Raw genomic sequence first — 15,445 nt, 5'->3', positions numbered from 1 at the left:
CCTTGACTTTCTTATTAATTACAAATTCATTTTTACCTAAAAAGCCATTAATTAGAATGTCAGGAACACAGCTTTTTTGTTGTTGATGTTGAAACTTACTATTCTTAAAGTCATTGTTCTGATTGTACTGTGTTGACATATATTTTTTAAATTGTAGGAAGTAGACTTTGAAGAGTTCTTAGCAATTATTTGCCTTGAAAACCCATACTTACTTCAGGTAAAATGATGCTTTTTTAACAAAGTTTTATTTGATGCCCTTAAATTTTGGTCTTTCTTCAAGTATATTACATGAACTTAGAAGAAGAAAAACAGTAAGAGTAATGGAGAATGGCTAATTGTTATTAGTTCATAAGATTATTTATCTTCTGGACTAATACTCTTAGTCAAAAAAAAAAAAAAAAAAAAAAAGAAAAAAAAGAAAAAAGTTCAAGACACACAGATGAGGATAGTAAAATATTTTGTCGTGTTGTTTCACCTTGTTTTCTGTTCTGCATCTTTAAATCTTCATTCCTTTTTTTCCTTTTCCAACCAGTATTCACCTTATCACAACATGATCCTTCCTCTTCTCATCCCATGTTGAATTATCCTTTCTCAATTAGAATGCAATTGAGGCTCCCCCTCCACTGTTTTCTCATTCTTCACTTAAAACCTGTTCTTCTGTTTGGATCTTGGATTGATGAACTACTTGCTCACTCATCACTGCTGTACCCACCACTGACGTATCTAAGTTTCTTGCATCTTTATGAAAGTTTGTTTGTTTGTTTGTTTGTTTTTTAACCTCTCTTGAATCTTTATATATCTTTATCCTCTCATTACTGTGTGAGGCCCTGTTGCTTCTCTGTTCAGTGTCCTCTCTCAATCATATATCTTTATTTTTCTTTAAATATATTTTACTTCATATATTTACTTTATGTATTTACTTCATAGTAAAATCTAGTACAAAAATTAAAATACACTGTATTTTGTTGTTTAGCCAGAGTCCCTATGGGTCATTCACAAAGTAATTTTGTTTATTTCAAGAATACCCATTTATTCTGTAGCCTTAGTTTTTGTACTGCAAACTGTGAGATATGTTCATCTGATTTGTGTCAGTATGGAACAGTGCTAGGGCCGCATGGTATGATGAATGTGACCTTCTGTCTTACATACCCTTGTATAACCATAAGTCTAAGAAAAACAGAGTGGTTAGTGTATATAATACTTGTATCTTGCAAAGGAATGTTTTAGCAATTCATATCAATAGAGAGCTTGAAGGGAAATGTATTTGTAGGTTTTTCCTTGAACTCTCTGATATCTGGGGGGTTTCAGAATAACTGCTAAGTATTATGACTACTGCATGGGACACTATGGAAGTCTCTGATATCTGGTCAGGAGATTAAGGAAATGGGGAGAGCTGAAGAACAACTAAAAGACAAAGCTTGCAGGGAATGTTGCACAAGTCTCTCCCATACAGCCAAGTTGGACAAAGGAGAAGGAAAAGAGGGAGGAAGACTATGAGCCTTCAGCACAAAAGACCCCCAGAGACCCCCAGAGGGACCACCAGAGACTGATACGCATGCTCCAGTAGGAGGGTTTGGATTCTGGAAACTAATTATAATAACCCTGTTTTTTTTAGAAATAGTAATGAATATGTATCAGCCTAGGAGCATAAAAATCAGCTTCTTGATGTAACTGGTGTGCGTCTTGGTGGAGCAGAGACTCCCGGCATACCCAGCGCTGTTTGCTTACCTCTATTCCTTTAATAAATTGTAAACTTTGATTATAGTCCTATTTTGAAGACTGAGCCATTTATTACACAAACTAAGCAGGTGTCCTTAGTACATGATATATTGCAAGAATGTTAAAATACAGAAACTCAACATTTTTTAACTTCATCACCTACTTTTTCTTTCACTCAGAAAGGCTTCTTAAACCAAGAAGTAAAGCATGGGTAGAAACAGGAGGCATTCACACTGGAAGTAAATCCTGGCTAGCCTGAGATAAATAGGGTAGGAATCAACATGGAGAAGTGAGGGACTAGGAGAATCTGGTGCTCTTAAAATTCCAGATTGAGGTAATAGTATGACTTTGTTTTCACATAGTGAAATGTCCTTACAGGACAGTAAGAAGCTTGATATGGAGTCAGGCCTAGACTGGAATGAAACACTCAGTATGGTATGTCATGGGGCATTTATTTCATGGGAGACATTCACAGGGTGTGTGAATTTCCATCCAGCCTGTGCACACTGCCACAGATCAGGGCTGTGGAAACCAGCAAGCTGTTCTGTTGCATTTTTTTATTCTCTCTTCAGCTTCAAGAGCCAGAATTAACTAAAATCTAAAGGTATATACAGTTTATCTCAACAGATATTATTCCAAGATAGTACTTCTGAAATGTTTTTGTATCCTTTTAGCTGCAGACTGAAGGAACTGCAGAAATACAATGCAAAAGCTTCATGTCTAGAAAAAAAATAATAAATAATAATAATAATAAAGTGCTTTCCTAGTTCTTTCAAAATAATATTATAACCACTGAAAGCCAGTGTTGGTGCTGTGACAGGAGTGCTGTTCATTGCAGTCAAAATAATTTCTCCAGACCAAAGGAGGTAAAAAGAAAATGAATGAAAAAAATTCACTTAGAAGTTACTATGATCAGACTTTGCTGATGAAGTGGCACAGCACATAAAAGCAAAGTAAGTTTTGATGTCAAGAAAGAAATAGAGTTTAGGGAAGGAAGAAGAATTCTGAGAAATTTTCAAAGAACCATAAAAAACATTGTGGAAAAACAGGAGACAAAAGGCTTGGGAGTTAGTCTAAGGTAGAAACATGAGGCCTTTGCAAATAACAATTTTATCCACAGATGTTACAGATAACAGCTTCCGAATTTCTGTGTTTCTTTTAAAAAATTCCAAAGAATGGGTAAAGGTGAAATATTACTTTCATGAGTAAATTTTCTGATTAAAGAATCAAAGTAACAAGGTAAAGCTAAAATAAGTAAATAATTAAATAAAAAGTGAAAATATATTATGGCTAAGGCTGACATTTTATAACAGATTTTTAATTTATTCTGTAACTTTTTTCTTTCTGATATGTATAATTTTTCTTAAATAGAATCAACTATGTAATAATCACTGTTTGACATGGGAGATATGCCTGTCAAAATTAGAAACTTCTAGTGTTCAGCAGGCAAAATACGATCATAAGAATTTCTGTCATAAGAATTTCTGTCAGTTTTATGACTATTTATATTGGTAACTTTTATATTTCGTGGCAACTTCAGCTAGCAACTCATGGAAAAAATCAGGAAAAATAAACATGGATCCTATTTCCCATCTCTTAATTAGTATGCTGTGAGAGAAATGGGTGTGTTTTCTTAGAAGTAATATTTTAAGAAAATCTCAGGATGGGAGAATAAATATGAGTAACATTACGAATCAAATATCTTTTTTTTTTTTTGGAGACAGGCAAAAACTTTCACGTGGGGTAAAATGAAATTTTCAAATGTGGGAGTTACACAAATTAATTGGCTGAAAATATTTTAAAAATATTTAAAACCAAGTTAAAAATTCTCTGAAACATCTTAATTCTACTTTAAATTTGTAAGGTTCTGTCTGTTGTTTGGTTTTGATTACATAACTTTCTGTGCATTTCTATTTAGCACATAATGATCTGTGTGGACTTTCTGTGATGCCCATGAGGTTAACATGCTGAGGCCAAGTTGTAAGAAGCAGTTGAATATCCATGATTTCTGCTTCATGGAGATAGTCTTTTTTTTCTTTCTTTTTTTTTTTTTTTTTTTTTTTTTTTTGTATTGTTTGTTTTGTGAAAATGATGCATAAGACTTCTTTCAAGGTTCATCCCCTCGTGGTAGGGGGGGTAGCAATTTGCTACCAATTGGTAGCAAAGAAGCACTTCAAGTCCATTGAACTGAAAAAATATTTTTCAAGACAGCCTTAGACCTGGAGACTAGCATGCCTTCTTTCTGGATATTTCCTGTCCTCATGTAGCTTTTCTCAGGTATGAGAGCATTCTCTTACTCCTATGTAGATGAGTAAAAAACTTCAATGCATATAAACACATGCATATGCATGAGCCCTGAAAGATGCCATAATTCACTATATCAGATTATTTAAAATTGCCCCAAATTAAGTTCTCACTAAAATATGTTTATATGGATACCGGCCTCCTTTAAATCTGGTTTCATCCACATAATTTCCTGTATTTCAGGGTTCTGTCAGAGTTGCTAACTGTTTAATTCATTACAAGCCAGCTGAAGCTGGAAAGTCCATAACATTGCCATAGTAACTGAGTGGACAAAGACTTAATTCATTAGTTTATATAAGCCAGAACTCATATCCTGCAGACAGTAATGGTTATAAATTATGTATGTCTATAAAGCCCAATGTTAATGGATTATATATATATTTAATAAATAGGTGTCAGTTCCTTAATAGTGAAAAATGGGCTTTGACTGCCCAATGCTCTCTCAAAAATAGTTTTATGTTAGATAGTTAGTCAATCAAAAAGTCAAGGAGAATGAAAAAGAACAAGAAACTGGGGTATGATAACAGTAGTGCTTTCTATGTTAAGAGAGGCTATTAATTATATTATTATTAATTTATTAGCTGTTTATTTTGAAGAAGTCTCCAAAACGGAGCTGTAAAACAGTGTAGATTTACAGTAACAGTTCATTTTGAATTTTGCAGCCTGATGAGAATGACTTACCTGGAGTCAATTTTCATTGTTCCTAATCCACAGATTCGGGGACACTGCTCAGGTAACAAAAGTGAAAGAGCAAGACTGAAATTTCTCTTGAAATTTCTCTTGAAAAATGTTTTCTGAATCACATAATTATGTCATGGGCAATGTGGTTTATTTAGGTGCACTGTGTTCTGTTGTATTAAAAACAAGAAGGTAACATGGTCACCAGTGGTACTTGGTGGTGTCAAGATGGATTTCAAGAAGGAAAAACTGTTACTTTGAACTAAACTGAAATCACACACCAACTCTGAGAGCATTTGCAGGGTTATTTTATTGTCTCTGTGAATTCTGTAGCTCTTTTTCATAAGATTCCTGGGGATATTAGTTATTCATTTTAATCCTGTAACTGTGAAAAGTACAACCCAGATGGGAATTGCCACTACAGCCTTATTTTACGTTATGTTGCTTTATTTCATTCTTTTCTTACACTTTAATTCTAGTGCCAGCTTTCAGCAGGATGTTGAACCTGAAAGTTTTCTCTGTGCATTTAATTCAAAGAACAGACCGTCACCTATATTTCTCCCCCAATGGAATTCTACTGCTTATCACCCTATTAGACTTTATTTGTTTTATATTGTTCTTTTTTTGTTTTGTTTTGGTTTGTTTTGGTTTTTGTTTGTTTGTTTCTTTGTGTGCGTGTGAGTGCTTTTTTGTATGAGAGTGCTTTTTTGGGGGACAATTTTTAATTTTTCCATGAAGTTCTCAGGAGCTGTAAGCTGCATAGGCTACTAACTTAATAACAGATTCCCTCTCATGTCCCTTCTCCATCCTACTCTATTGTACAGCACATTTTGACTCCTTAGATATCTCATCTGGAAAGTGCATTTATTAGATGATGTCCTGTAATTGAGGACTTCTGATATGAACCTAGTTTATATGTTTTGTTTTGTTTTTTCTCAAAGGTTGTTAAAGTGCATATGAACTTTGTATTAAGCCTATTAAGCTTTCAACAGTAAGAGCTGATTTTAATAAAAGTGTCTAGCATCTGGAGGCTTACATTTAAAAGACAACTCTGAAAATCAATGCCCAAATCCCAGGAACATATTTAACTGCTTTCATAAAAGGCATTAAAATTATTTTAATCCTCTTTTTTTTTTTTTTTTCCCTTGTTTTTTCTTGTTATTACCAACAACTCTCAGCCAGAAAGGTAAATTCTGTGCATTTTCTTTCTCATTTTGCTTAAATTTACTTTCATGGCCTTCTCACTCTTAACTGAAATATGACCAAAACCTTGGAGCTAATGCAGATTATATTTTTGTACTATTTCATCCTGGTAGCTGTGTGGTAACTAAGGAGTAAAAATAAGGGCAACATATTAGCACAGTGTTATGAAATCGTTAGCATGTCAAAAAAATTCTGCTCTCTTGGAGGGGGCCAGAGCTGTTCTCCATGAAAGAGCGCTACTATAGTGATAGAAGAAGGAGAAGGAGAAGGAGAAAGAGAAGGAGAAGGAGAAGGAGAAGGAGAAGGAGAAGGAGAAGGAGAAGGAGAAGGAGAAGGAGAAGGAGAAGGAGAAGGAGAAGGAGAAGGAGAAGGAGGAGAAGGAGAAGGAGAAGGAGAAGGAGAAGGAGAAGGAGAAGGAGAAGGAGAAGGAGAAGGAGAAGGAGAAGGAGAAGGAGAAGGAGAAGGAGAAGGAGAAGGAGAAGGAGAAGGAGAAGGAGAAGGAGAAGGAGAAGGAGAAGGAGAAGGAGAAGGAGAAGGAGATAGAATGTATAATTTTCCTAAGAGGTAAATAAAAGTTTTAAGATTTCTTAGTGTTTGTAGAGAAACTAATATATCTAATGCGTTAACTTTACTCATTGATTAAGAAAAAAAAAAAAAAAAAAACAATACCAAGACAGATAAAACAACAGTAAAACATTCACCCACATTCTCCAAAGGAAATGATACTCTCCAAAGAGGTAACATGCCAGCTAGAAGAGAGAGCAAATGAAAGATTTTATATCTTCTAAACTTGCCTTTCAAGATATTTGCCATTTTCTGTACATGATATCAACCAAGTTTTCCAAAATGCACACAGAATATTTAAAATAAATAGAACAGTACTGTTACTTAAAATTGTAATTAGCTTGGGAAAAATATTTTACCTTGAGAAAATGGTTGAAGAACTCTGAACTGTTTCAAAGTTAAGTTATTCCAAACTGATTGAATTATCTGAAATGCCACAAAGAAATATCTTTCTCTGTTGAAGAAAAAAAAATACAATAGTAAAATAAAATAGAAATAGAAAAAAATATAGAAAAATATAGAAAAAAAAATAAAAACAGTTAGTTCATATTAGTTTATATCAACAGAATAGGGGATATTAAACTACATATCATACCACTTTTATTTTTTTTTTTCCCAAATATCAATATCAAACTGGATGCTGAACTATATGCAGCAAGAACCAAATAGAGTCCAAGCAGACTCTGTGCAAAGGCAATCTTAAAACAAAATATGACCTATTATTAGGATTTTTGCAATTCAATCTATTTGGATTTACAATGTCATCTCTATGGAAACAACAACCAAATCAGTATACAGGGCACATAATTCATCTGCAATTAAAGTACTTCACATTGAAGAGCACTTTCTCCACCAGCTATTACTCTAATATTGTTTTAGATTAAAAAAAATAAAATAAAATCTTTTTTTTGTACTAAATGGTAAATAAATTCTAAGCAGTCTCCTTTTACACCCACCTTGTTCTTTTGTAATTCTTCTAAAACTAATTTAGCATGTTTTTTAAATAGTACCACAACTTTAAGCTGCTTTTTCCTTCTCTTGTATTATCTGCCATTTTTAACTGGTTACCTCTCATTTTGTTTGTACCTATGAACTAAGAATTTATATGCTATAAATTAAACAAACTTAAATAACAATAATAACAATAATAATAATACTATTAAATTCCCAGATTATTTAGTGCTTGTGCCAATACAATACAGGAGAAAGTAAGAAGGGAGGAAGTGCCTGATAAGATAGGAGAGTGACTGGGATGCTTTCAACATGTTTATAGCTTTATCTCTTTAGTAAAGATGTTATTGTTTCTTTTCAAGGCTAAGCTTAAATCTTTTCAGGTCACAGGACTTGTTCATGTACAGTGTTCAGTTTATTGAGCATCTTAATACAATATAAGTAGTTCTTATGAACTACTTCTAACCTCACTACACCTAAACCCAAATGCTCATCCTTCTTTAGATCACTCAGAGAATAGCCAATGGAACAAGGTTTGGTTTCTGACTATACAGCTGAGGGAGGAAAGGAACAGAAGAAAAAATTGTATTTCAAGATAATGCCTTCTGATAAAAACCACCCCAAGTTATGTTTGCAAATTAAGGAGTTTAGATGTGGTGTTAATGAACAATGGCCTCAAATTATGTAAGCTTTATATATATACAGTTTATAATCCGTACAAAATACAGTCTTTAAATAAAATAGCAATATATACTATTTATACATATCTTTATGAAAAAAATTACAGAATCACAGAATCATCTAGGTTGGAAGAGACCTCCAAGATCCAACCTCTGACCTAACATTAACAAGTCCGCCACTAAACCATATCACATCTAAACGTCTTTTAAAGACCTCCAGGGATGGTGACTCAACCACTTCTCTGGGCAGCCCATTCCAATGCCTAACAAACCTTTTGGTAAAGAAGTTTTTCCTAATATCCAACCTAAATCTCACTTGGCACAACTTTAGCCCATTCCTCCTCATCCTATCACTAGGCACGTGGGAGAATAGACCAATCCCCACCTCGCTAAAGATATATACAGATAAATACAGCTATATATAAATAGCTAGCTGCCTAATAGTAAAGTCCTGAAAATCCAAAGCAGCTACTGTTATGGTATGCTCTCAAAAGGTCTTCATCATGACTTCAGTGCTGAATCCTTTACTGACTTGTGTTTTTTTAATAATTATTATTTTATTATATTATTACATTTTATCATTATTATATATTATTGCAGTATTTCATTAATAATTATTATTATGTTATTAATTTTATTATATCATTGTTTTGATGATTATTGTTTTTATTAATTAATTTGAAAATAAAAATGTTGGGGATTTTCTGCATGTAGAACTAAATAGTCTAGCTTCTTAGTTTTTCAAAACTTGAAGAAGCTTATTTGTTTTCTTTAATGGGAGGACATACAACTTTACATTTTATTTTTTTAATTGTTTTTTAAATAATTATGAACTAATTTTTAATCAATATTTAACTGTTAACTTAATGAAACAATACAAGGCAAGACAGAGCAGACTGTGATGAATAAACGTGCTGCAATTTGCTATCAATGTAGCAGCAGCCTTCATGCCTGAGCTTGGTGGTGTGAATGGCAGCAGGGCTGGGTTGGCTCAGCATCCCCCACTTACCTCCTTTGTCCAGCTGCAGGAGGCAACAAGCCATCAGAAGCTGTTGAGGTTGTCACCAGTGGTTCTCCCTTGCATCAAGAAATCAATGTGTCTGACAGGCAAATACCTTACATTGTCTTTTATAGAGATGAACTTGCCAGCACTTGACAGTGTTCCAACCTTTTACACCTATTAAGGAAGGAAACAATAATGCTGTCCTCTTCTCTCTAGGGTTTTCTATATGCTACCTCTGACTGTGTCCTAAATGAATCAAGAAATCAATTTGCAGCCTCTCTGCCTCAGTTAAATCAAACTTATTCACACTTTCTGCTGAGTAAAAAACATCCAGTGCTTCCCCACAGGTATTTGCTGTCACTTTGACAAAGCATATCAGAGCCCTGACCAAAGCTATGATGTCCAAAATGTTTCATTTTACTTTTATATTTTTTTAGCTTTATTTGTAACTGTTTTACTACTTCATGACATTGTTTTCATTAATAATATTTGTGTGAACTAATTCTACTCTTAAAATCAGTGCTTACTAAATACGACTGCTAAATAAGGTGGAAAAATTAATGCTATTACCAAAAGAACAAAACATAATATGGAATAAAGCCCATTTTTATTGAAAAATTGTGACTAGAAGATGAAAGACGACAGTGTTTATTGTGGACATGGACATTACAGGCTATTTAATAACCTAAATATTTACTTATTTTATTTATATGCCTGTGAATTATTGTTTAAGGCACAGATAGTGTTTTTATTTTTAACAATACATGTACAAGGCCTGAGGCTCCCATGTTTTCTAAGGATATGATTTATTAATTTAGGCACCTGAAAGATCTAGCTTAATATGCTCCCTCAGTAGTCAATGGAAAGAGAAAGGCAGTGGTGTTTTATTGCACTGTAAGAAAGACAACTAAGTACGAAGTCTAAATCAACTTATTTCTGTCTGGAATGGAGCATGATAATTAACCTAAGATAATAAAATATCTATTAAATATGTACAAACAGGTCACATGAACTACATTCTTACTACCATCTTCACAGAAATTTACTTTGGGGCAAGTTCTTTCATTTCTGAATTTATATTAACATTCAAGGTGCATCTTGTTAAATCTGGTAGTTAAATCTGGTTGTTAAATCTGGTGGTTAAATCTAGTTAAATCTGGTACTCCTTACATTTAGAGCTCAATTTCTCTATCAGATGTATTTTGCATTTTAGGTAGAGATGGATGATTATAGTAAAGGAAATTAGACTACAACAAAGATGTTTTATAGATTATATTGTTTAAAAGAATGTATGAAATTCTTATAAAACACACTATTTATTATCTTGAAACAAATTACCTTGTAATATAAAATAAGCACTGTTTAGAAAAAAATTGTCTCTGGACTGGACAAGAGGAATGATATTACCCAAAGGAGTGAACATTTCTTAATGTTTTCCATTATATTATATATTATATATATTATATATATATATATTCAGGAAAACTATGTATTTTGAAACTTTACCTTATCACAGCTAATTATCAAAATATCAGAATGTAGAATGTTTTTCTGATGTAATAGTATGATTTATGATAAATAAGATTATCATGTCAGAATACTAAGTTATCATATCATATAATAAGTACGTCATGAATTCTAATAAATTTCATAGTGTAGAAATGAAATAAATATGTTACTTTTGGATATTTTTAAAAAAAAAAATCAAAGCAAAAAAAGCAAAGCTTAGTTTTCTGTATTTCCTCACTTATGATTCTATATGATTTTGCCACATGTATTTTAAAACTCTCACATCTTTTCATGCCTTTCAGTTTGATACAATTTCAGTCTTACTGACAATCAAATCATTCTTCCATAGGTTCCAATACATGAACATCTAGGCTCATCTCACTTGCCTGGTTTAGCTATAGCAACCATTCCTGCAGCAGAAAAACAGTTAAAAAATAGTCCCACACACAAAAATTACAAATTACTACAAATCTAATGTTGCTGTCTGAAAATAAATAAATAAATAAATAAATAAATATATAAATAAAATAAATTGTTCTAGCAGAGCTAGATAGCCTATTGAAATTGTATATCTCTTAGTCTCACTTTTATGATTAGTAGTGTTCCAAAATACTGTTATTTTTTATGATGTAATGTTTTGTGCTGTGCTGCCTTGTTTACATTTGAAATAAAATCACATTATAGTAGCTCAGACTTAAGCAGTATTCCTCCACTTCAAAATCTGCTATCGTTTTGGAAAAGCTATATTTAAAAATTATTATTAATAATAATAATAATTAATTAAGACCACAGGAAAAAAAAAAGTACAGAAAAGTAAAATTGTATGTTTATGACAACTTACCAGTTATTCACAGCTTTGAATTATTTGTTTCCAATTTTTATGATATATCTGAAAGTGTGACTATGAATTTCAGAGTTTTCCTGAATGCTTCATATATTCAACAAACCCATTCTTATATTTCAGGGTAAATTATTGCTTTTGAATTTCTCTTTTTTTTCAGAGACATTTTCTCATTTTCAAGAAATGGCATCTATTATCTGTTATCTATTGGGTGTGGTTTTAAAGACTTAGTATAATAAGAATTATTTTGTTGCTGTTATGTTTTGTTAATGATGCATTGCCACAATCAGACAGTTATTCATCCGGGCTGTTTGGATGTAGAAGAACTATCTAGCTCTGCTCATAAAGAGAGAATAGCTCAGGATCTGGCCTCGAACCTGAGGGGGCTCTTGCTCCCATTTCAGATAATTTGCAGTACCATCCTATGTTAGCCTCTCCTAATGACATATACGTTAAGATATTTGTAACCTATCCTATATGTGACAGCTATATGTGACAGCTATAACCTAACCTATACGTGACAGCTGTGCGAGAATGTAAGCCCCAGTTGGACCCACCATGCTGGAGTGAAAACTAGTTACTACAACAGTGAAACATTGGGTGCAATCATCCAGAGAGGTACAGCTACAGGCTGGTGTGGTGTGGTGTGCTGAGAGGATTCAAATGGACAATCACAGTTGGATAATGTCTGTGAAACCAGTAATTGATGTGGTCACTTAGGGAGAAAACTCATGGGTACATGTAGGAGGAAACCCAGATATATGGGGGGACCACAGGGGTATGTGTAGGGAGAACTACCTGGGTACCTGTGGGAAGACCCCAGGAGGGAACCAAGAAGACACCAGAGACCCCCATGGCCCCATCCTGGGCTGTGCACAACATGGCGGAGATATCTGTGCTGATCTACAATGATGGTGTCATCTCTCAGATCATGGGACAGAGGAGTTGTGTGGCTCATAAAAATTACATATACACGTAGCTGTGATTAAAATGTTTGGATATCTGAGACCATTCAATCTCCACACTGAAGCTGAAATTGATCTTAAACCATGGCAGTCTTTGAGTCTAGGTTCTGTTTTCCTGTAATCATTAAATGGGAAGATATCTTTTCATAAGACTTAAAAAAATAGCCAAGTTAAAGAGCTGAGTAGAATAATATTACATGTAAGGCACCAGAAAATGAGTCTAATTTTATAACATTTGCACAGTCCTGAAAACACGCATATGAAAAGCTGAGCAATCAGCACAGTTTATCTCTATGTGACATTTCCAAACACTATTTATATTTTTCATGGGTCAGTCTTTTACGAAAATAGCTTTGTACGCTAGCTATCTAATGATCTGGCATTTGAAACCAATTCAATTTATATGTTAAATTTGATGTTAGGAAAAAAACAATACACTTACTACTTTTTTGTTATGTAAGTCTGGTTGTCATATTAATTTGTCTGGAAACATCTTTTTATTTTCCAGAGGTACATCAAGGGATATAAAGTAACATAAATCATTCTGGCTCATCTACCACTGGGAATTACTGCTAAGGGTAAATTTTGGCCCAGCCAGTATATATCACAGAGATACATAAAAAAGAGCACTAGCAATGCCCTTAATCTTCCCTGGCAGCTATCTGCATCTCGTGGAGAAAGACAGAGTGAGAGATCAGTCACTGGAAGATGAGCAGGACAGTAACTGAAACTAGCACTGCCTTCCAATTCACTGGCAAAGACGGGAGTTTTATTCAGCACCATGCTGGCACACATCCTTCACCCCCTCCCTCCAATTTTCTGCAGGAAGCTGGGTAGGGTGTTGCGAGCACAGTTGGTAACTGCAGTATGCCTCTTTCAGCAACAATGCTACCAGCTGCCTTATACCAGGGCTGTGGCTCTGCCCCAAATGCCACGGACACTGAGCAGTGAGTAGGGCAGCTAATGGCTTTGGAAGATCCTCTCTGCTTTAAAAAACAAAACAAAACAAAACAAAACAAAACAAAACAAAAAAAAACACCTACATGTGAATAATTATAATAATAGTAACAACAACGGTAAAAGCATAAGTTGCTCTCTCCATTATCTCCATTGACCAAAGGAGAACTGCAGGCACTTATGTACTTCTGTTGCTTATAATACTGCAGGGAAAAGATACCAATTTTCACAGGCTTAAAAGACATCCTATTGGCTAAAGCTACCTAAGACTGTCAAAACAACTGTGGAAAACAACTTGTCTTTCAACATTCAACAGGGAAATCTCTCATTTTCTAGTTATATGGATTAAAACATTAATTTCTTGTGATGCTTTTTAAAAGTAACTTTGTTGCCACGGAGATTGTTGTGCTACCCGTTTAAGTGAGAAGGAGACCCAAGTTAATTTTAAATAAACAAGTATGTGACTGTTTAAAAAATAATAATAATAAGCCAAACTCCATTAAATGTAATTGTAATCCTTTCCATTTCCTTTTTGCTAGTCTTCCTCAACTAATTTAATTCTGCTTTAATTTGGAGTTACTCTGTTGTAATTCTGTGTGTTAGAAAAAGGCAATTTTACCACCAAGGCTTGAATAAAAATAATTTTTGCAATAATGATGGACTCTGGGAGAAAATAGTCTCTTTTAATATTCTTCTTGTATGGATGAAAGAGAGAAGCAACGTGCACCATTTGGAGAAAAAATACCATTTCAGATCCTACCAAATATCATGAATAACAGTCCGAAGATAACAGGACTCCTCCTTGTCTGTAATGTTAATGAGTAAGGATGCAAGGGAGCTTCTGTAGCAAATTGCATATTCATACTCCTCATGGCAACACATAACACATAGCACTTGTATGAATGCTTGTATGACTGTTTTCATTTCCATAAAATATGCAGAGAATATTTAGAGTATTGTGGATTATATAAAACCTTACATGTTTCTGCACTATGACTTTCTCTGCTCTGTTTATGAAGTTTGTTGGCAGTTTTCTTGACATTTTTAGAGTGCTCCCAGTCATTTAGAAAACACAAAATAATGATTTAGCAGAGATTCACTTCTTTTTCTTTTTTTGACTCCCATGTTTAATCACCATAGCTAAAACTCCTAAGTGAACACTGTTCACTTGGGGTGACCACATCCAGTGAAACCTGTCTGCTCTTTGTCCCATTTCCTGATATACTTTGTTTCTGAGATCTAGAACTCATATAGCAATTGTAAAATTCTTAAAAGACAACAAAGAATTAATATCTCCTGTGTTTTTATATTATTTTATATTATTTTTTGTTTGTTTGTTTGTTTTTCTGACCACTTCTGAAAGGCATCATAATTCATATTGCTGTGTAAACTGTTCTATCACGTTCTACAAATCCTATTCATCGTTCTGAAAATGTTCCCTGTGAAGAAAACAGTAAGTAACCACAGTTTCTTTTCCATTTGCCAAGCATTGTCTCTTTAAATCCCTTTTATATTTTTCAGTCTTTGTATTTTAGAGGAAGTCATTAACTTGGCTATACTATGAGAACACCAGCAATGAATAGCCATGTGTACTCTTATACTATGCTGCATGAGAATGAGAGCAGGACATTTTAATACTTATTCATACAAGCATTTAATATGATATTGTTTAATATAGTAGTAAAGTTCTTTTAAGCATAACATTGCCAAGCAAAATAAAACTTCAAGAACTTTAAATTGCTATCTTATTTACCTATATAATATATAAGTTTCTTAAAGATCTGTAAAATACTGAAAAACTGTCTATTTTGCAGAGAGATTTTATCTTGGCTGGATTTAAATCAGAATAAATACATCAAGGCAGTGATCAATCATATTGAATATAGTTATTCTTTTGCTAATTACATTTTATAATTTACTATAGTAGGATTGGGTTTCCAATCTGTCAAAATTCCATGTAAAAGTAAAACAGGAAAATGTTAAGTGACAGCTTACACTTTCCCTGATGTTTAGTTATCAGTTTTGCCACTTTTGCCACAGTTGAAAAAATGTCAATAATGATAAACAAATA

General features: G+C 33.5%; 1 protein-coding gene across 6 annotated transcripts in view; it reads right to left on the bottom strand.

Annotated features, from left to right (window-relative positions):
- The window catches only part of LOC311432410 (cadherin-19-like), a 113,063-nt gene that overhangs the window by 49,446 nt on the left and 48,172 nt on the right, over window positions 1-15,445 (bottom strand). The window contains exons 2-3 of one of the 6 annotated variants that reach the window (XM_084510847.1): window positions 9,109-9,276; window positions 6,828-6,922 (exon numbers count right to left, since the gene is read on the bottom strand). The exons of 2 other annotated variants lie outside the window; for them this stretch is intronic. The gene's annotated coding sequence lies outside the window, so the exon portion shown is untranslated. Of the gene's footprint in view, window positions 1-4,704; window positions 4,749-6,609; window positions 6,654-6,827; window positions 6,923-9,108; window positions 9,277-15,445 lie in introns of all 6 variants that reach the window. 3 more of the 6 variants (XM_084510849.1, XM_084510848.1, XM_084510846.1) reach the window with 3 other exon arrangements.

Source organism: Aythya ferina (assembly GCF_964211825.1).
Source record: "Aythya ferina genome assembly, chromosome: 2".
NCBI lineage: Eukaryota > Metazoa > Chordata > Aves > Anseriformes > Anatidae > Aythya > Aythya ferina.
Note: the sequence above shows the minus strand (reverse complement) of the source record. Positions and strands in the feature narration are given on the sequence as shown.